The sequence below is a fragment of the Lissotriton vulgaris genome, unplaced genomic scaffold (assembly GCF_964263255.1).
Source record: "Lissotriton vulgaris unplaced genomic scaffold, aLisVul1.2 SCAFFOLD_2213, whole genome shotgun sequence".
NCBI classification, from domain to species: Eukaryota; Metazoa; Chordata; class Amphibia; order Caudata; family Salamandridae; genus Lissotriton; species Lissotriton vulgaris.
Genome location: NW_028245855.1, coordinates 302,350 through 323,346, shown reverse-complemented (window position 1 = coordinate 323,346; position 20,997 = coordinate 302,350).

Sequence of the window (20,997 nt, the reverse complement as noted above, 5' to 3'; positions counted from 1 at the left end):
AAAATGCAAACACTAGCACTATATGGTGCAGCGCTATGGAGATATACCAATCGTAACCCACTAAAGGTGAAGAAGCTTAAGTTCCTCAAATCTCTGCTTAAAGTGTCCCAGTCAGACTAATGATGGTCCGTAACACTGACACGTCCTCTGGCATTACTTTGGGACTCACCCCCTAGCATGTTCAGTAGATAAACAGGCTGTGGGTGAGTGGGGGCTATGTGAAAATGATGGCACCTTGTTTTTGTGTGGTTACCTAATAGTAGGGTATTTCAATATTTCGTTACTGTCGAAACCACGCAAAAAAACAATAAAATGCGGTTCCCAAAAAATTAAACTCAAACTCGTGATGTGCTTTTTAAGCTCTTGACCAGCAGTTTGAAGCATATATTGACATTTCACTGGAACACGACTGGGACATAATTGTAAATAATTGAATCGTGACCGAGAACGTGGTAAAATACATTAAGGTGCCCTTTCACAGAAAACGATGTTTCCAGTAACGTCGTTCTTAACACCAAAGAATTAAAACAAGTTTGATGTTATTTCATTAAGTTTAGTAACAATCTGAATTGGAGTTACGTAATGTAATTCTGAATCCAGTTTGTGATCTTAGGACAAGTGATCCACTTTTTTGTTGTTGTTTCTTTTAGTTTCGGTTTTTGTAAATAGTCTAAACCACTTTTCAGTTGCCCCGGTACACTTAAGGTATTGCCAGGTATTGAAGTTAGTTCCGTCTTCTCCTGCCGTGCGATATGGCACTTATTTAAGATAGTAGGTTTAAGGTAAAACGGTTCGAGGTAAAAGCCCTAAAATTCATCCCTCTCCACCAATCACAATGGAGGAATGTGACAATAGCTAACAATTGGTCAATGGTATCTAGTGGCAATGGCCTAAGCTGTCACAAATTCGGTCTGAAGACAGTAAATTCAGAAATTCCCGAGCAGGTGAGGAACCTTGCCTACCACAGGAGTCCGAGTAGCTTCGATAAGAGAGAGGACTGTGCACTGGATCTGTCAGAACTTTTAATTATTTTAAAACAAAATTCTGTGTCTGGATTTTCAGGCCTGGGCGACCATTCGTTTAATGGAGTCTCGGCCTTGGGAAGATTGTGAGAACTGCGAAGTCTGCAGTAACCTCGTGCTGTCCATGGTTCTGACTTCACAGATCAGTTCAACTAAATAGGCAACAGGGGTAAATGATCTTTGAATTAAATCGCATCAACAAGTGCTACACACCAGTGGAGAGTTTGAAAAGACTCTGGGTGCCTCGGGCATCCCAGGTCTTGGGGCTACAACACCCAGATGCAAGGATCTCCTCTGATGGAGGGTCAGCATGCTCAGCTATGTAGGCACTTTTGGAGTTGGTCAGCACCTCCACAAGACAGTACACATAAAGTTAATTAATTATATTAATTACAAACGCAACCTAAAAAGCTATCCCCAAAAATATGTGCGTGGAACCTCTCGCTAACCGGAATTCTTGTGCCGAAATGTTTACATGTTACCAACCGGAAGTCTTAATTGTTTCCTCCTGAACTTGACACCAATCTGAGGTGTGCAGTCATCACACTGGGGGTGCCACGGCTTAAAACAATGTATGGGTGGTAGGTGCATAGTTCAAGAGTAAAGGAAACATTTATTTGGACAAGCTCTATCACTGTCATGCACCCTGAGAGTGGCTCTTCCTCAAAATGCAATTTATGCTGAGAAAAGTGGCAATCTGTCCTTTCATTTCCCTGTGCTTATTGGCACATGGATGTCTTTGGCCGTCGGGGGCTGGACCTTTAGTGCTAAGCAAGGGCTTCTGTTTTGGGAAGCACAACTAGCTTTTGAGGGAAGTCGAGCTATCCTACCTAGCTACGGCAGGGCTATCGTTGTTGTACGAGAGACTGTTGCGTTGTATCCCTGAGGTCTTTTCCTCCAGCTTATTGGGTAACCTGCTGTTAATTCCATTTAGGAGCAGGCATGAGCAAAGTACAGCCAGTAGATTACTTAAAAAGGCCTAAAATAAAATATAAATTCTATAATCATGGCTGCCATCAGTGTGTGTTACAGAAATCATCTGTAGATTTGTGGAGGGCTACGTTGTGTTGAGAAAAATTGTGCTGTGTTGGGTTAAGAGAAATTGTGTTGCGTATAACTGAGAGGTTGTTGTGCTGAATTGGGTTTAGAGAGGTTGTACTGCATTGGATTGATTTGGATTTTGTTTCCTTGGGTAGAGATTGGTTGGGTTGAGCTTATTTGTGTTGGGTTGGCCTTTAGCTTGCTTGTTTAGTGTTGGATTTGGCTGGGTGGTGGTTCGTTAAGTTGCACTAGTTTACCGTTTGTTAAAGTCTTGTTTTGGCATTGAGTTGAGCTGGTTTATGTAACAACCTTGCTTTGTCATTTGCTGATTGTTGGGATAGAAGAGACACAGGAGTGGGAATGAACATCAGGTATATTGCAGTGAAAGGAAGCTGCAGAAATCAGTAAAGTGGACTTGAGGAACACTGAGCCAGTGGAAAATATTTCTGATGTGCCAGGGTACCACTAAATCCGTGCCAGTGTCAAGGACAGTTAGGGGCATAATCATGGTGCATGTGCAATGCTGGGTTTGGGTGCCCATTCTTGAACATAGGAGATGTTTGGAAAAGACGATTGTTTAATGTATTTTATATGGCGCATGTCATTTACCACTTAAAGCGGTTTGTCGATTTGGGTATTTGCCCACCTCTCTTCAGCAATGTACACAACATTGGTTTGGCATTAGCAACATTTCCTGAAGTTGCTTTCATTGTAATACGCTCCAGGTAGGGTTTTGAGTTGAATGAGCCTCAGATTGGCTTTTGTGGCCAGTTCTCCAGGATGCATCAAAGTTGTCTCCTAGCTGAGCTCTTCGTTTGGCCCTATTGCTCTCTTCCATTTTTCCCTTGGGCCCCTCAGACAGTTAGGAGTGTTATATGGAAGTGTTTTATAAATGTAAGAAATAGTTCCCCTTGGAAGCCTATTCATTAAAAATGAGACCTTCACAAATGCTTAGATCGAGCGACAAAGCGCTCCCGACTCTTCTTCGCATTTGTATCTCTAGATGTGGTGAGAAAGCTTTTTCCTTTACTGCGCCATCTACTTGTAATCAACTTTCCGTTTCACCTCCGCCACTGCTCTGATTTTTCCAATTGTAAAAAACTCAAGACATCGCTGTTTTTTTACGCTGTGGTGGGGACACTAAGCTTGTGTAGCGCTGAGATACACCTTTGGGTGTGATTTGTGCACTATATCAAGTAGATATAACATAACGTCACTTGCAGGAAGGTGGTGTTTCAATTGTATTTGTATGCCTGTGTTTTTTTCAGTTTACATTCTTTACCCATGTGCATGGACGTCTTCATTCCCCCACTGCCCGCAACCTCACCCAGTTTGGAGGTGCCGAAGAGGTCCTATTGCAAAAACCCTCTTAGCTGTACATTTTTTTTAAAATAGTGCCCCCTTGCATGGTGAAGTTTCATGTGTTACCATATTCTTCCACCCTTTTGTTGCTGTTGTTCTCCTCCATGCTTCTGTCACTACACTAGAAGGTGGTGCAAGGCCTGTTCTTTTTCCTCCTGCTTTTTAAAAAAAATATAATGTAGATATGTTTTCTCCCCATGACCCATCTCTCCATTTTGATCAATCGTTCTGAGGGTGGTCAGTGTGCCCAGTCGTAACACACCTGGAGTTGGGAAGCCCAGTAGTTGTTAATTGATGGGGACTCCAATTCCTCCACTGTGGGCTTATCGGATAAGTGTGGTCAGTGCAATGTGCAGCGATCCACTGTCCTGTGCAGGTTTCACAGTTGGCCCTCTATCTCCTTAAAGTATGTGTTGGGGGACTACGTGGAGAGTGTTCTGTATAATAAATGCAAATTTCAACAGTGCTATTGTTTTGAAAGTCATTGCTTTTCCGAACAGCGAGTGAGGTACATCTCTGCATCGCCTTGCATCTAACCAAATTAAGCCAGAACTTTCTAAGGGTTACACATGGTTAATTTATCCCATTCCTGTCTGATTTTAACTCCTAGGTATTTAAATCTGTCTCAACTCATTCGGATGCCTGCTTGTATTCGACATTGTGTTGAGATGTTCATCCCTAGAACTATGGATTTTTACCAATTGGCCAAATATCCTGAGTATTCCCCAAAGTCATCGAAGATCTGCAGGAACTAGAGGATGGTGTTCTCTGACTCTCCAACACATAGAGGACGCCACCTGCATATAGGGATACAGTGTCAGTGGTTTCCCTGTTTATGTCAAACTTATTCCAGTGTTACCCTCGCCCAACAGGCCAATGATTATTTTTGCCGTCCCTGTCTCATGCCCCCTCAACCCACTCTGCATGTCCACGAGAGTACACCATTGACCTGGACCGCTTCTTTGGATTTTGTATGGAGTAGCCTTACCCAGGCCATCTCTAGATGGGGTTGCCACCTTGGTCGCTTATTACTGTCCTGACCAATGTTTTTCTATGGAGGCCTGCAAAAAAAAGATCACAGCCCTAAATCTAACTTGATGACCAAGTACTTAGTGGGGTCCGGCTACAGAATGAATTGAACCTGTCAAGGTTCAGGGGTCAAAGTGACAGAAGTCTAAAATAGGCCAACATATCCATCTCTGTTTTATTAGGATTAGACTCAACAAAGCTGTACCTACAAAAAAGGGGAACAGGGCCTACTTTGGAGCAGGAACATGTGCCACCTGAAAGACCCCAGGGTATGAAAGGGAGCAGGCATTCGAAATGGTAGAACAGATAAAGATCCGAACATGGTACTCCAAAAAGAATTGAAATAGGAGTAATCCCAAAAAGATAAAGTTTCGATTGAGAATTTTAGATGTAGCAGCTGCATATCCAGCACCCAGCCACAAAAGGGGATGATTGCAGGTTATGCCGCCCCTGGCGGGTTGATTGGTGAGTACAGAGCCAACTGTATACTTGTAGCCCAAAGGCAGAGTCAAAATAAGTAGTTTGCAGAAATAGTATTACCACCCCCACAGAAACTTCTACAGCTTCCGATTCCCACACCATAAAACCCTCCTAGTTTGCTGTTTCAAATTATTTTATGCTGCCTTTCCTCCAAATCGTTTTGCATGCGTCACCTGATAAACTGAGAAAGACACAGTATGTCATGTATAATCCATTAAGATGTAGACTGTGTAGTGTACTATTTCAATGCAGAATGATGAACAGGGATAAAATACTTAAAGATGCCAGAAAACAGTTTTTTAAACAGAGCACTATATTTATATACATGAACCTGAACGTATTATCTGGATATGGAGCAGCATTTATTTAGAGAGTAGCAATGCCTGACCTGTAACCAAAATTTGCAGAAAGAGCAGGAATGAACTATTCTGAACTTCTAGGACAATAAAGACCCGATACCAAAATCTAACCATTCACTGTAAATTAAATGGAGCTGTAGGATAAAAAAGGCAGAAATCAGGGTGATGGGTATGAATGTGATGAGGGAGGGTTTTCGTTATTGGCGGCTCCCTTTTGGTTTTGTCAATGCTTGTTATGCCACAGTATTTATACAAACGTTTTTTAGGTGCATGTGCTACCTAGCATTCCCAGTATAAAAAATATTTATTGAAAAAAATTGCCCAAAAATATTTTTGGGTCTCAAAAAGTATACACAGTAGTCTTTGGTACTTAAGGTAAATACTTGGTGTTCGCAGACGTGTGCCTTGTAAAAGAGAACCGTCACTCACAGTGACATTAGCCAGTGGCTTTCAAGGACTGACCAATTGATCTATGCTGTGTACTGTACTGGTCAGAAGAATAATGTGAATGACATAACAGACCAATGATGAAGAGAGCTGGCTGATAGCCCCTATAACTCACACGGTGCCACTGTATGAAACATGATATCTGATAGAGACTACTAGCCTCAAACTCCTTAACGTAGCATTATGGGTGAGCACCACGACTCTGAGAGCTGTGTTAGCACCTTAAGCCTAAGTCATGGCAGGAGCGCCGGATGAAGTTCCTGTCGGCGCGCTTGTCCAGGTCGATGTCATCCCAGCGTCCGTCCCCTACCTCGGAAGCAAGGAACTGCTGGTTTCGTCTGCGACATCGTCTTTTGCCACGCTCTTTGGGCATGGCTCACCGGCTGGTAGGTCCTTCAGTTTGTCTCTGGGGCCCTGTCCTCCTTCGGCGGGGGGAGCAGGCACCCCCGCCTGTCTCCTCCCTACCTGCCGTTTCCCGGCACAGAGACGTCTAGGGCCCAAATGACAGCCTACGCTGGGGCTTCTTTGGCCTTCCTCCACCTCCTGAGACATCTGCGGAACCCTTGCCTCGCACGGGGCCTTCTGCGGAGTGGCAGGCGGATCCGGCCAGGGACTTTCTGGCTCCAGGTCGTAGGAGGGTGGTGCAGTCAAGTTGCAGTCCTTCGGGGCTCCCCTCTTCAGCGCATGGCGTCCCTGCCTCGCCGCAAATCCCTTCTGGGATCCCTGTGGTGTTGAAGGGGTCCGTCGTTACTCCGGGTTTGTCCCCAAGTCCCGCTCGGTCCTCTGAGCAGGCAGCTGCCTCACCAGAGGTCGAGCCGGCGCCGCTTTGGTGCCAGGAACCGTTCTCCCCGGCTCCGGTGGAGTCACGGGTGGAGCCAGGGACCTAGGGTGCTTTCCTGAGCCCCCCTCAGTTCTCAGCGCGGGCGTCTGCCCTGTCTGAGACCAAGCAAACGCCTTTTCGGTGCCGCTCCCTCGCCGTTCTAGCGTTTACCCGCCCCACCCTCGTGGAGAGCAGGTTGTGGCAGGAGTCGGCCCGGCGCCACAAGTGGCTAATCTGGCACTGATTGAAGTCGATCAGGCACCGGTGGTGGACTCCACGGAGCCGCCCCGGGTCCTAGATTTGTCTCCTGAGGTCAATTCTTCTCCAGAGGTCGGCTATCTGTTGGTGTGTACCTCCCCAAAGACAGGGCGCCGGGTTGCTGCTTTTTCACCGGCATCTTCCAGGGACGGTTCCTCGCCGTCCCCATGGCCTAAATCCTAAAACCCTTCTTTTCCTGGCTTGCGGATGGCTTTTCTACTGGCCTCCTCGCCCTCCACTGGGGCCCCATCAAGTTCCTCATTCCTCTGTGGATCCCCCATTATTCCGGGGCTGGCCGCTTCCCCCTGGACATGGGGATGGACTTTTCAGTTTGCAGCCGTCGCCCACAAAGGAATTACTTTCTCCTCCGCGGCGCCCTACGGAGGCTAGGGTTGCCTTTGTTTGGGCTATTTCCACAGCCGCTGGTATTCTGCGGATGGGTGCACCTGTCACTCTGTTTCCTACAGACAACCTTTTGGAAGTTCTCCACCAGGGCTCTGGTGGATGGAGTTGTTCCTTCCCTTTGAAACGTCACTCCACAATCCTCTTTTGGGGGCTTGGGGGCACCCTACCACGGGTGATCCGGTGCCTCGGGCGCTTCTGCATCGTCACCGCCCTGCTCCGCAAGACCCTGTCTGTCTTTCATTCCACCCTTCTACTCAAGGCTCTCTTCAGCGGAATGCCTTTCCGTGTTTTCCTGTGGTGTTGTTTCCTCCATCTCGGGAGGCACGGTGGTTGGATTCATGGGGGCGCAACATCTTTGCCTCGTCCAGCGCTGCCTTGCGGGCGCTTAACACTTTGTGTGTGTCGACCAGGGCAACTTCCAGTCTGTGGGACTCTGTGGAGTCCCTTCTTTCTCATGTCTTTCATAAGGGTGCCCATGCTGATCTGCGGAGCCATGTGTTGGGCGGCAGGGAGTTGGCCGCATCTATTCTTCTTGGAGCCTTGGATGTTGCCGATGCTCTCGGCCGTGCTAAAGCCAGTTCTGTGAATCTCCGTCGCCATGCCTGGCTACGTGATGCTGTTTTTCCTGAAAATATCAGGGAACGTTTGGTTGGTCTACCCTTTGACGGGGTCCTTCTGTTTAACACTCATGCGGACTCCGCCATTCAGCGTCTTCTTGCAGGGCTCCGTCCTCCTCCTCCTCCTCCTCCTCTGTAGGTGGTTTTGTTGATCCTCCGGATCTTAGTGGGAGGTGTTATCCCACTGGTCCTGGAATCTGGTGTTTGGGTGGACGTTACACTTTCTGTGAGAGATGCTGTGCCCTTGGGGTCCTAAGTTGGCCTACTTCTTCAGGTGACTGCTTGTTCAGCCCCCTTTTTTGGCATGGAGTGTTCCTTTCGGCTGCTTTTTAAGCCTTCTGTGGTTTCGGCCGCATGTTTTCTCATTTGTTCTCTGATGCTGGATTTTCTTCCCTAACGGTGGTTCCCATACGTCTTGAGCCATGTCCTACCCTACGTGGGGTGTTGTAGCTATTGGATAGCCCTGTCTTTCATGGGGAGGTCGTGGACTTCCCCGTGCAGGTTCCTTGCCCTTCCTGATGTTGTTATTTGCAGCTGGTGTGTTTTCTTGGGCAACTGCAGCGTTGTGCTGCGGTGTCTTTTCTTTTTTGCCCTTTGTCTGCCGTTTGGCCTGGTCCTCTGTCCGGTGTCCAGAAGGGGTATCTTCCTGTGTTGACGACTTGGTTCTTCCTACTTGTTTCTCCTCTTGTTTTCTGGCTGGTTACTTGTTGGCACCCAGTGGTGCCCACCTGGATGTTGTGGTCTAATGGCGCTTGTCTGGTCCACGGCCAGGGGCCTTGGAGTGAGGCCTGGTCTGGCGTCCCTGCTTCTGGTTTTTCGGGAGCCTTATGAGCCTATGTTTTTTCTCCTCCACCTGCCTTCTTTCTGAGGAGCTTTTCTGTCTGGTCTGTTGACGTCCAGCTGTGATGCATTTGGCCGCCCTCTTCACTGGGGGTTTCCCCGATGGAGGACTCTGGCCCTCGTTTCTGCTCTTCTCCTTGGAATCTCTGGGTTACTCTCTTCCTTGGTACTCCCCTGTGTTGCCTGTACCTGGGGCTTCCGATGGATGTCCTGGGTACATTGGCGGCTGGTTTCCTCTTGTATTGCCTGTACCTGGGGCTTTCGATGGAGGTCCCTGGTACATTGGCTGCTGGTCGCCTTTCGTATTGCCTGTACCAGGGGCTTCCGGTGGAGGTCCCTGGTACTTTGGCTGATGGCCTCCTTTCGTACTGCCCTTCCTTCTTCCTGCTTCGTGAAGGTGGGGCTGCGGATTGCTGCTGTGACACATCCCCTGTGGTGCGGTGTTCTCCGCGACATTGGGGGCTTTCGTCTGCTTGGGAACGGGACTGGGCTCTTTCCCCTGTTCCTGCGGCTCACCGCCTGTTGGAGAGGACTGGATTGTTCCCTGTCCCGGCGACTTGTCCCCTGTCGGGGTCCTGGGTTCGCCTGAGCTGGGGAGGTCCTCTTGTAGACCCTCTTTCACCTTGGGTATGACTAGGGTATCTATTCTACGTTAAGGAATCTGCGGCTAGTAGACTCTATCAGATGTACGAGTTACTTACCATCGGTAACAATGTATCTGGTAGAGACGATTCTAGCCGCAGATTCCTTCACGACCCGCCCTTCCTCCCCGTTCTGCGAGGGCCCTCTTGGTATTCTGCACTCGCCTGCCTCTGGGTGGTTGTCTTTTGCGAGTGCCTTTTCTTACTCCCTCCTTCTGGGGATGTTCGTCTTCTTGATATTGCTCCTTTCTTGACTTTTATAGGCACTTCTGCGTTCCGGCATCCTGGTCTCCAGTGAGCGGTTCGCTCTTGCTTCTTCTTCCCTTTGTTACTTGCACTTCTGTCTTTGGCAGTCCTTGGGGTTGCCGTGTCTTGGCTGGTCTCGGCCTTGGCTTTCGGGAGACTTTCTCCCTGCCGGTATTGTCTGAGGTTGAATGGTCATTGCTCTCCGTTCTGACCTTGGTGTCTCTTCCGTTCTGGGAGGTGGCTCCAGACTTCTTGGTCTGCTGTGTATTTTTTATATGCTTCTGCCCCTGGGAGGCTGTTGTATTTGTCTGCAGGATTGCTTTCCAGTAGCGGTGCCCTGTTCTTTTATTCCATATCTTGGTGCCTCAGTACCTAGTTCTATTTTGGATGGTGCTGTTCCTCACCATTGTTTCTTCCCTTCTGTTTAGCAGGATTTTTCGCACACTGTTCCAGTATTCTCACAGTTTGTGTTTGTGTTAGCTACGCGTTGTGGCGCGGAAAAGTTATCTGAAGAAAACTAATGTAGGTGGGACTTATGTATCCTCGCTGACGTCACGGACGGAGTCACGTGGTGCCCTCCCCCGGTGTGCAGGGATGCTGTGGCAAAAAGTTTTCTGGATCCAGTCTCATACCTGGGGATAATTCTACGTTAAGGAATCTGCAGCTAGAATCTTCTCTACCAGATACATTGTTACCGAAGGTAAGTAACTCGTACATCGGCTCCCATCACAAGGTCTCCCGGTGAGGAGCCCATATCACATGGTGGCAGGGAACACGAGCTGAAAACCACTGTAAATAGTGGTTTTTCAGCTTGTTTTCTGATGCTTTGAACTGCCGACATCCATTAACAGGTATGCAAACACCCCAAGACATTGGCACCATCCTCAGTTAGCTTTTTGGGGGGGTTTGGGGACAGGGTAGTGTTCAAAAGTGTCTCGTAGGTACTTCTCAGCACGAAGCCTCACCTCCTTCAAGGCCTCACCTCCTCTTCACACAGCGAGATTGTTCTTCAAGTTGGCAGTTATGAGTTTTACTAAAATCAAAAGGTCTTGGCTTATGCGTGACCTAAGAAGTGGGGTCATTCCTGGAGCTTATAGCGCTTTGTACCTTTGGGAACATGATTGAAGTCTTCCAACACAATCAGCAACAGCAAAAGGAGGGTGTGTGCAGGCCCTCGGAGATGCAGCTTCTTGAGCTAATTAGTGAGAAAAAGTTTGATGGCACAAGACCTGGGATTTCTTTCCAGCGTAAATTCCCTCCATTGCTGACCTCGAACGGGAGGAGTGTTGCTTGACGTTTATCTGTAGGCCATCGTGGGAGGGTTTGAAGGGCTATCCTTAGGGGGCCTCTGAGGATGCACATGGCGAGCCCGAGAGCTCTTGCAGCTCCGTGTTGGCGGTGCCCTAAGAATAACTTAAAGGTGTTTGTTGAAAAGCCTTCGGTGTTTAGACACCTGCGTGTTCTTGTGCTGACAGGCTCGGCAGTGTGTTCTGGAGGGAGTGCGCGGCCAACGCAGCCACGCACGCTGGCTGCGTAGAGGAGCATGTGATGCCGCCATGGTGACACTTGAGCTGCGCGCGCACAGACTGGGGCAACGAGGACAAAAAGGCAGAGCGGCCAGAATAATGGCGGTGCCAGAGTGGTTTGCTCAGTCACGTACGCCTTCATAGACAACCAGGGGGAAATGTTACATTAATTGCCTGTGTAGCCCTTGACCTATGTAACCTTAAAGCTGCCTCAAAGCCCTTGTAGTGGAGGGGGAGATGCAGGGTTGGTGGAGGGCCAGTGAGATGAAAAAAGGACCAGCAGAAAAGAATGCAGCCCAAAAGAGAAAATGATTGAGGAGATAGTTTTGCGGGTGGAATGACCCCCCCATATAAACGTGAGTATCTTACTTGAGAGCGTGGTAGTGCGTTGTGGGTCGACGACTTGGCATGTTCTCAGGAAAACGAAAACCAAATTAGGAGAAGGGGTCGGAGTTGTCAGAGGGGCCCGGGGAAGGAGGTTGAGATGAAGTGAGGGACAACGGCGTGAAAGAGCTAGAAGTGAAAGTGGTTTATTAAAGAAGTACTTTGGCAACACCAAGTCTCAGGAGCCAAGAGTGTTTAGTCTGACCCTTCATGCTGTCTCTCCATTTGATGCATTTGATTTACTTCCAGGACCCCATGTGAGGAAGCAGCTGTAGGGCGAGCTGGGCCTGCTGGGTACGCTCCTTCCTTTCCTTATTTGCTCAGACTTGCTAGAGGAAAGGGATATCATGGTACCAAGTAGTGTCCTCCACAATGTACTGAAGGCCGGGTTCCAGCCCTCTGCTTGGCCTCGATAGGGTTTTAGAGCACTAGACCTCATCCTACGTTCCCTAGGTAGTTGCTCTTGAAGCCACTATGGTTTTGCCCCCACAAGGGCTCGAGCTGATATTTAAAATGCTTTAAGGATGTATTTCAAGTGTTGGATGGGGTTTTTTGATAATCAACTTTATTAGTTTTTTATGAGAACAAAGAAAAATCATTGGTTGCAGTACAGTAGGCTTAGAAAAAGGAAATATACCAGAGTTGATTGATGACAAAGATAAAGATAGGGCAAGTCTGTCAGAGTTCGACACAGCAGTTCATACGTTAGTTATAGTGTAACATAGCTTAAGAGATAACAGATCTTCATGGTGGCAGCATGTTAAACAATTTACCCCACACTTTGTTGAATAAGTCCGGACATCTCAGAGCCTCGAATAGGGCCTCCTCCTGGATCCCACACCAGTCCACTCCCCTCCTCCATCCCTGCACTGTAGGTGCCCTGGCCTGCGCCAGTGCGCTGCTATGTCTCAATTGGCCACCGCCACAGCTGTCCCCAAGAGATGGATGACTGTGTTTTTGTTGCAATATTTCTGGGGCACAGCCTGGGTGGTGGGTAGAGGTGGGGGGGGGGGGTGCCAGAGCCACTTCATGCATCTCCTTTGTGGCTGAGCTTGTTTCTGTATTTGACTTCAGTGGTTGGTGGTTTGGTCTTTGGTTCCCGAGACTCATAGGAGCAGACCCCACTACACTGGGATAGTAGGGAAAGTTGTCATGGTATACTAGGGTGACATGGCATCATTGGGCTAGGAAAGAGGTTTCCATTTCAAGGATTTTCTTTGTCACGGTGGGCAGCGAGCATGTCCATGGTAGTGGAGGGTACCACTTGGATGAACGCAGTAGCAGTGGTAGGTAAAAATGAAAGACTGAGGGACAAGGAGCAGCAGGTACTGCTTTATTAGAGGTATGAAGAGGGAAGGGGGTGCAGTCTTCAGAATGCACCAGCACTAGAGCCACTCTCGTGAATCGACCGCGCTCAATCTTATAGTAAATTGATATGGTCTAATTTTAGAAGCCTCTCGGTTGTAAAATAGGTAGGAATGTGTATTTGTATAGTGCGAACCTAGCAAGATAAACAAGCATTTACAATGCAATGGTTTCGCCTTTGGAAAAGTTTGAGCTATTGGCATTGTAAATGACAAAATGTGTATTTATGTATTGGTTTTGAAAACAGATAAATAAATGGCATTGTCATTTACATTGCCATTAGCTTAATCTCTTGCAAATGTGGGACCTATTGTACCCTACCGACGAGCTCAGCAGACAGCAATTACTACCACACAAACACACCCAGAGCCAGCCACACACACCCAGAGCCAGCCACACACACACACCCAGAGCCAGCCACACACACACACACACACACAGAGCCAGCCACACACACACACACCCTTCTGTTCAGACTGCCTTGAGGCCTTGGTGGGTTTGTGTGCGACAGCAGCTGTTCTGAGTTACATTCCAGTTACTGAAACACTTTTGCATCTACAGACACATTGGGAGACCTTTTTTTCCTGCAAGATCTCGCTCTTCTGTTCTATCGTTTTCTGTTAAGCTTTTCTACATAGTGCGCCTCCTTGTTCCCTGGCAGCGATACTGTAAGTCTAACCCCACCCCCATCTCCCCGACATGTCTTCCTTCAAGCGTTTTTTTTCCCGTGTACCTCTCGGATTTAGGCAGACTTGAGTCCGCCCCGTCCACCATTTTTACTTTCCATTTTTCAATCTTTTTTGTGTGCCTAAGCCATGTGTTCTGCTCACAGCAGCTCAGAATCAATCGAATCGTTTCTTTCTACTGTTCAGAGGAATTCTTTCAGATGACAATCATTACAGACAAAGGGCTTCTTTCTAAGTTCGAATCACGGCGCTGCTCACACGCACCCGTGCTCTGTCACAGTGATGGGAGTGGTGCAATGACATTCTGGGGGGCGTTCAGCTGCCACGTCAGGTGGTGGTGGAGGGCAGGGTTCCTTTGTCATTATCTTTATGGTGTATGTTTGCCAGCCTTAACAAAAAATAGAAGACAAATCGCCCTCACTGCGGTTCACCAAGACCAGACCTATGGGCTTTGCGAATGGCAGACACCTGTCACCAGAAGAGGCCCGGGCGTGGCAGCAGGGGGGCGGGGGGTGTACCTGGTCACAGAATGTAAACACAGACCTCACGCCCTGAAGACAGAGCCCGCACCGAGGATGCGGCGGGCATGCGTGGGAGACAGGTGGAGGGGCGTGATAGGCACCAGACACAAACACACCTCTAGGAAGGGGAGGTGGGAAAGAGGGACCGGAAGTGACATCACTGCCCCTCCCCAAGCCCCGATCCTCCACCTCTGCTAAGACTTCTTTCGATCTCCAGACATTTCACACCGCCCCTCCCCGGGTAGTTCAAAGGATATTTGAGTTTTATATAGCGCTGCCTGGGCCCGACGGTATCAAAGCGCTTTACATGTTATGTGAGTACATTTACTCAAGGTACACGTAGGGATTCCTATGGGTTAAAAGAGCCACAGAAAAAGTATATAATAATGCAGCATTCAGGTAATGGGGTTTGCGACAGATCAGAGACAGAAGGGGGCAGACAACCGCCTCGAGGGAGGCCATATTAAAAGGGGCGAGAGGGTGGGGGCGTCCGGCACGAGGGTACGTGTGGGTGGAACAGGGCGGGCGAGAGGTGTGTAGGTGAATGAGTATGGAAGGGTGACATCATTCTGAGGGAGTGGGGGCCCCACGAGGGATGGCACGACCGCACCCCCGAGCACCACTCAGCTGCCACGGGTGGGCACTGACTGGGCCAGTAGCTGAGCCAGTGCGTGATGGTCCCTGGCTGCTGTTGGAATGATAAAATACAGTAATAAGTCGGGGTTGAGTGGTCCCCTCGGGGCACGGGTGTCACTGCACCCGCTGCACAAATGGTAGCCACGCCCCTGCACTGGGACTCAAAACGCAAACTCTCTGAACACCACGCAGTGACCACCCACCATACATACTGAACACCCACAGCGCTTAGAAGCTGCGCCATCTTGTACCAGCACTTGTGTATTTCACCTGACGTTTCAAATACAATAACACGCAAAACTGAACTTCACGTGGACAGAATGATATTATGTGTTGAACACGTCATCCTTTGGATTCTAGTCTTCTGTACTGTCCGTGGTCCCGCGAAGGTCACAAGGCCCCCCTAACCCTCTGTTATAAGACACGACCTTTAACCCCCTCAACCACAGCCAGTGTTTGCCCAAAGTGCCGAGAAGCCTCTGCTAAGGCGCTGATTGAATTCTGTGCTCTGCTCGGTTTGTCTTAATCCCGCTCAAACAAAGGGCACAAAACACGTCCTTGGGGTGAAGTCAACAAGAGAAGGAACGTGAGATGCGGGGGGGGAGGGCATCTCATGGGGCTTGATCAGGGGCATAGCTGTGGTGGGCTCTCAGGGGCAGGCACCGGAGGGGGCTGGGACTGTGTGGCATGCATATGAGGTGGCTGTGAATGGGGGTGGGGGCGTGCGGACAGCGGGAGGGGGGTCGGGAAGGCAGCAGGAAAAACATGAAGCACACGGACAGAGGGGGGGCGGGAACGGACAGCGGGAGGGGGGTCGGGAAGGCCGCAGGAAAAACATGAAGCACACGGACGGGGGGGGGCAGGAACGGACAGCGGGAGGGGGGTCGGGAAGGCTTCCTCCGTTGGCGGTCGGCCGCGGAATGGCCAAAACAAACTGGACAACAACAAAAAATAAACCCCGCCCACGGCCGCGATGACGATGCGAAAAGGGTGGAGAGGGAAGAAATCGCGGGAACGCCCACGAATCTGGTCCGGCCATGACGGACAGATCTCTGTTCCAATGGCTAGCCTCCATTTATTGAGCTAGCCAATGGAACAGAGAGGCGGTGACCAAGCCACATACTGTTCTCATTAGGTTTTCACCTTCGTGAAAAGCTGCGTGCGCAGCTTTCACTTAGGCGAAACCTAAAAATGAACACTGAACATGGCTGTTTTCTGTACTAAAAGGGCATGTTAAAGCTGGGGGGAAGTCATTGTTACAGATGACACAATGGCACACATTACATGAGGACATGGTGAGTGATACAAGGGGTGTTACTCTAAAGCTTATGAAGAGTTACCCAAGGAATGTGACAGAGCATGAGACGGTGAATTTTACAGCATCCCGGGGGTTAAGAAGGTATGTCTGCAAGATAGAGGGGTTCTACCTCCATAGAGAAGATGCCTCTGAATTGATAGAAGAGAGAAATTTCCTGAAACAACCATGGGTGCCATTCAGGAGTCGCCAGGGGTCGCAGCTGTGACCCCTGGCTTGCCCGTTGCGACCCCTGGCACTGCTTTTGAGATCCCTGGCCTCAGAGGTGGCAAAAGCAGTGCCTAGAACACAGGAGCAGCTCTTCCTAATGGAGGATAGTTGGAGCTCCGCTTGCGTGGTTTCTGTCAATGTTTTTATTATACAAATAGTGAATAATATTCACTATTAGTGTAATACAAAATGGAGTACATTAGCAGGAGTATGTCCCTATCTGGAGGCTAAGGTAGGTGAAAAAAATGCTGTTAAATGTATGTTGAGAGTGTGTTAATGTTAGTATATGTAAGCCTGTGTATGTAAGGTCCAATGGCATGCGATGTCACTTCCACTACCCCATGCATTTTGGTCAATTGATGTCCATGGAAACAACAGCAGGTAAAGTGGAAAAAACAGCTGAGGAAAAACAAAAATACGAATAGTGGAAAATAGCTGAGAAGAGCAAAAAAGTAATGGGTGGAATGTATGAAATCCTCTCGGCCACTGGTAAGCAGTCTTGGCCGCATTCCATTCCATTTTCTTGCTTTCTGGACTGCTGCAAGCAGGGAGCACCCACTTGGAAACCTTCCTTCGCAGTCCAGAAGAAACAAAGGAGCCTAAACTCCCAGGCCAAGCCCCTTGTGATCTGGAGCGCAAGCAGCCCCAGATGAGGTACGGCCTGGTTTGGCCTCCTCAATAAGGGGCGGTGAGTGCTGTAAAATACCATTATTAATTAGTTCTGTTAATCGTCTTTTCTTTTTCTCCCCACTGAACCCCATCAAGATATCTCACAGGTTTCAAAGGTCATTCTTTGGCCCGTTGCTCCTTCCCACCTCACTTTGAGTGGGGTGGCTCACCCAGGCACAAGTTTAGTACCTGAGTCTAAGTGTGAAGACTGTGATATTGGTACACGTGCATCGCCACAAACCTGCTTATTTCTCAGGCATGAAGGGCTTGAATGGGAAAGAAGGTGTTGAAGGGAAAAGTACCAGGTACAAGCTAGAGGCACCATCAAAATATGTAATTGGCCTTTTAAAAGCCTTCTCATATGGTGCCACATGCTATAATTTAGGTTTGGGTGAAGGCTGGGTACAACTGGAACCTTCTGTAGGATGGACGAGGGTGCAAGGGGCTCTAGGCAGAGCCAGTTGCCCCCACTGATCACTGGGTTAGTGACTCTAACCCTTGGACAGTCTGAGCTGGGCCTGCCCATTCTCATCCGCTGGGCGAGTGCTTGTCTTGAACCCATTGCTTCCTTGGCATTCTGCCATTTTTGGGCTTTGTCTGGCCTGATAGACACTGGTGATGGCTCTGGAAGGTAGGGGTCCTAGGGCTTCCCTCGGGCTAGGGTTGTGCTTGGAGGTTCCAAGGCCAAACTAGACCTGAGTGAGCAGCTCACGGTGTTCATGCTGCTGCTCCCTCAGGCTGGTGAATAGGATCTTTGGGCCTGAACACTGTTCAGACCATGAACTATTGGCATTTTTTAAGAGGTTTCTCTTCAGAACTACCTGTAAATCCTAACTCTGTTTAGCCACTGTACGTGGAAAGGTGTGCTGCAAAACAAAATGTGACTTTTTTTCAAAGAAAAACAAATCAAATGTCTAGTTTGTTTTACTGTGCCTTTCTCCCTCTGTTCCCAGTTTTGGACCGTTATGGGCCTTCTGTGGGGTTAGATTTTTTTTTTGCTTTTTCAAAAGACGAATATTGAATTGGGTGATTTGCTTCTATGCCCCCTTGAGTGCAGGGCACGTTAAAGTGGCATTAGTTTCGGTGCTCTACTTATTTCCGGTCGTAATGCCCATCATTGTTCTGTGAATATTAAATAAAAGCAATGCAACCTAAAAGAAAAAAATCTCTTCACTAAACATCCTGCGAGAGAGTTGCACTGTGCAACTGGGTTTATATTGAAATGTTCCTATGTTGCTCTGGGTTACGGCCCTGGGTCCAGCATGTGCACACGCGTGTTCACATTTGCAGGCACCACAGACATGCAGGCATTCCCACCAACTAAGAGAAGCGATACGCGCAGGGCCAATGGATGCGAAAGACAGGAGGCTGAGGCAGAAGGTAAAAATCTAAAGCAATTGGCGAGAGACTGAGGCAGAAAGGCGAGAGACGAGGCAGATTCTGGCTACAGATGGTGACGGTGGGGAGCGGAAGTGAGGTGGCAGTTTTGCTGAGCTGCCAGGGCCCCTCAACGCACTGCATTCCTCCCAGTGAGTTGGACGAGGCCAGAAAGCCTTCTGAGGCTCTGAGCACAGCCAACTTCTCCCCCGGTTTTCTCTTCCTCGCTTCCCCAAGATTTTGGGTGCATGGCCGCATCCGTTCCAGGAACGAGGCCTCTTTTGGAGGGAGACGTGTGGGGCCGTCACCTCCGTGTACAGAGGTAGCCCGCGTGATCTCTCCCGCTCCCCACCCTCGAGCTCCACCGGCCAGCCCCTATCCATCACTCTTACTCCCCAGTTTTCCTGGCACTCGCCCTCCCTACCTTGGCATAAACAGTGCCGCCTGCGCATCCTGCTCCCGGAGCCAAGACGGGTGTTTACAAGGGAGACGAGAGCTGGAGGGTGGGCAGGGGAGAGAAAGTGGGGGAGAAGGCTGAGAGCTGACACACTGGGGTCAGGATGAGAGAGGGAGTCCTTTGTAGCGGGGCCACCGTGTGCGAGGGAGTCTCCAAGCCCCAGAGCCCGAGGGAACATTTCACACTTTGAGGTGAACCGCTCAGTCCAACAATACAAGGGATCCTCGTGGGAAACGCGGAAGGGGGGGGGGGAGGCGAACCTGCAGCCATGCCACCCTGGCGCCACAGTGAGGGTTCTGTTGATGTGAGAACCACTAGCTGTTTATTTTTGTCTTGTTTTATGACACACCTTTTGTAAAAAAACAGTCTGAAAAGGTTCATTGAAAGTAGTGACTCCATTTCAGTGTTGTGCTGTTTGGTTGTCTGTCATCGGTACTAAAACCTGCACAGTGTGCATCGCTGTTGGCCAGAATACGTCTTTCTGTTGGTCTTAAAAGCTATTCTGTCTGTAGAAGTTCATGTTTTTCCCACGTGAAGGGTTTGGGGTTCTTTCCATTTGATAGGGCGAATGCCGAGGGGTATTGCTAACGTAGGGCAGGGTGTTTCAGGTATTTTAAAACATTGTCCAAGGCAGGGACTAACTGGTGAGGAGAAATCGTATGGAGAAACCGATTTCCTAGGCTTTTCATCATTTTTGATCAATTTTTTATGAAAGTTTGTCATTCCCAGAATGGAAAATGATTATGGGGTGCTATCATTGTTAAGAATTATGAGTTCTGGAAATATTGTGTTTTGTATTAACAATGGGACAGTATTTTTACACATTACATGGTCTCTAACGTAAGCAATCGCAGTTCATCAATACCATGACGAACATTGTTATTGCACACATTCAGATCCCATATTTGCAGGAGCCTAGTGTATAGCTGTTAGATGTATGGAGTGGTGCCACTGGTAGGTGCAAGTGCAAATCCAAGCCTCAAAAGATGCACGCTTTGGTACCTGTGGCTTTCTATTGGTGGGACTCCCATAGTAGGCATGTTTCTCGCTCTAGAACTTGGACTAAAGACAGCAAAATAACGTGCTTATGGCAGTTAAGAATCGCCCTGTGTGAAAGGAACTGCTTTGCCACCAGTCCACACGACACTAACTGATATACTACAGCTTGTCAAATTAATTCATGCCTAGTCCTGCTATGCCTTTATGTTTTCGTGATGTTTGAGGTTTCATATGCCTAGTGGCAAAATGTAAATAAAGTTTGGTTGTAAACGGGAAACATAGGGATAGGCAACCTTGTATTGATGTGCCTTGTTACTAGCGTCATAGCACACAGCAAGGAATTGCATGTGCGCAATTAGCGGAACGTAAATGTATGTTGTAATGTACAATGTACAATGGACTGAGTCTCCTCTGGTAAAGCTGTAACACAATGCTATGGTAATCTCGCAATAAACATTATTTTAAAAAAAAGAATCGCCCTGAGTTAAAGCACTCTTCAGGAAAGTGTCCAATTCCTTTGAAGGAAACGTGGCTGGTGTGAGGGGTTGCTCACCTGTATTCACTCCTTGTACTGTTCCTTCTACAGTGCCATTCAGCATGTTCCTGGTTTTCTCTGAAGAAGTCCCCTCAGCGGAGCTGGGTGTCTCCCACCTAGCCCTTTGAGAAAGCTGGAGACCTAGAAGGACATTATTGCCTTCATCCATGTAGAACCTTGCTGCTGCCTGTAGTATTGCCTCGAAGCGCTGTTATTTCGCCTTCGGAAGGTATGCGTTTGCATGCCTGTGTAGTTAGCAAATGTGTTGGTTGGTTTGGCCTATATATCGAGGGAAGGGTGTTGTTTATGTGACTGCGAGAGAAGTGCTCCAGTTATGTCACAGTGCGCTTTGACGCACGCGTCACAGATGGAGATTGTGAAGGAGGTAGCGTTGAGAGGCCGCAAAGGGAGAATTTTGGGCAGAGGCTTGTAGAGTGGTGCAGTCTGGTTGCTCAGTGGTGCCAGTGTTTGAAGGTAGAGTTATGTGAATGTGCAGGTGCTGTGCATGAAGGCTAGAGAAATGTGTCCTGGGCCTTCTGCGATGGGCACAGCCAAGAATAGAAGGCAAAACAGCTCCTTTCTTGGCAGATGGGAGTGGTCCATGTGCTGTTTTGCCTGCTGTATTGAAAGGCCTTGGGCAGTGCTGGCCTGGTGCCAGGGCTAGATCCAACCGACAGCTGTTGCCTCCAGAGGTTTGCGCATTACATTCATGTTATTAAATGAATAAGATTATCCAATTTTGAGAGCTTT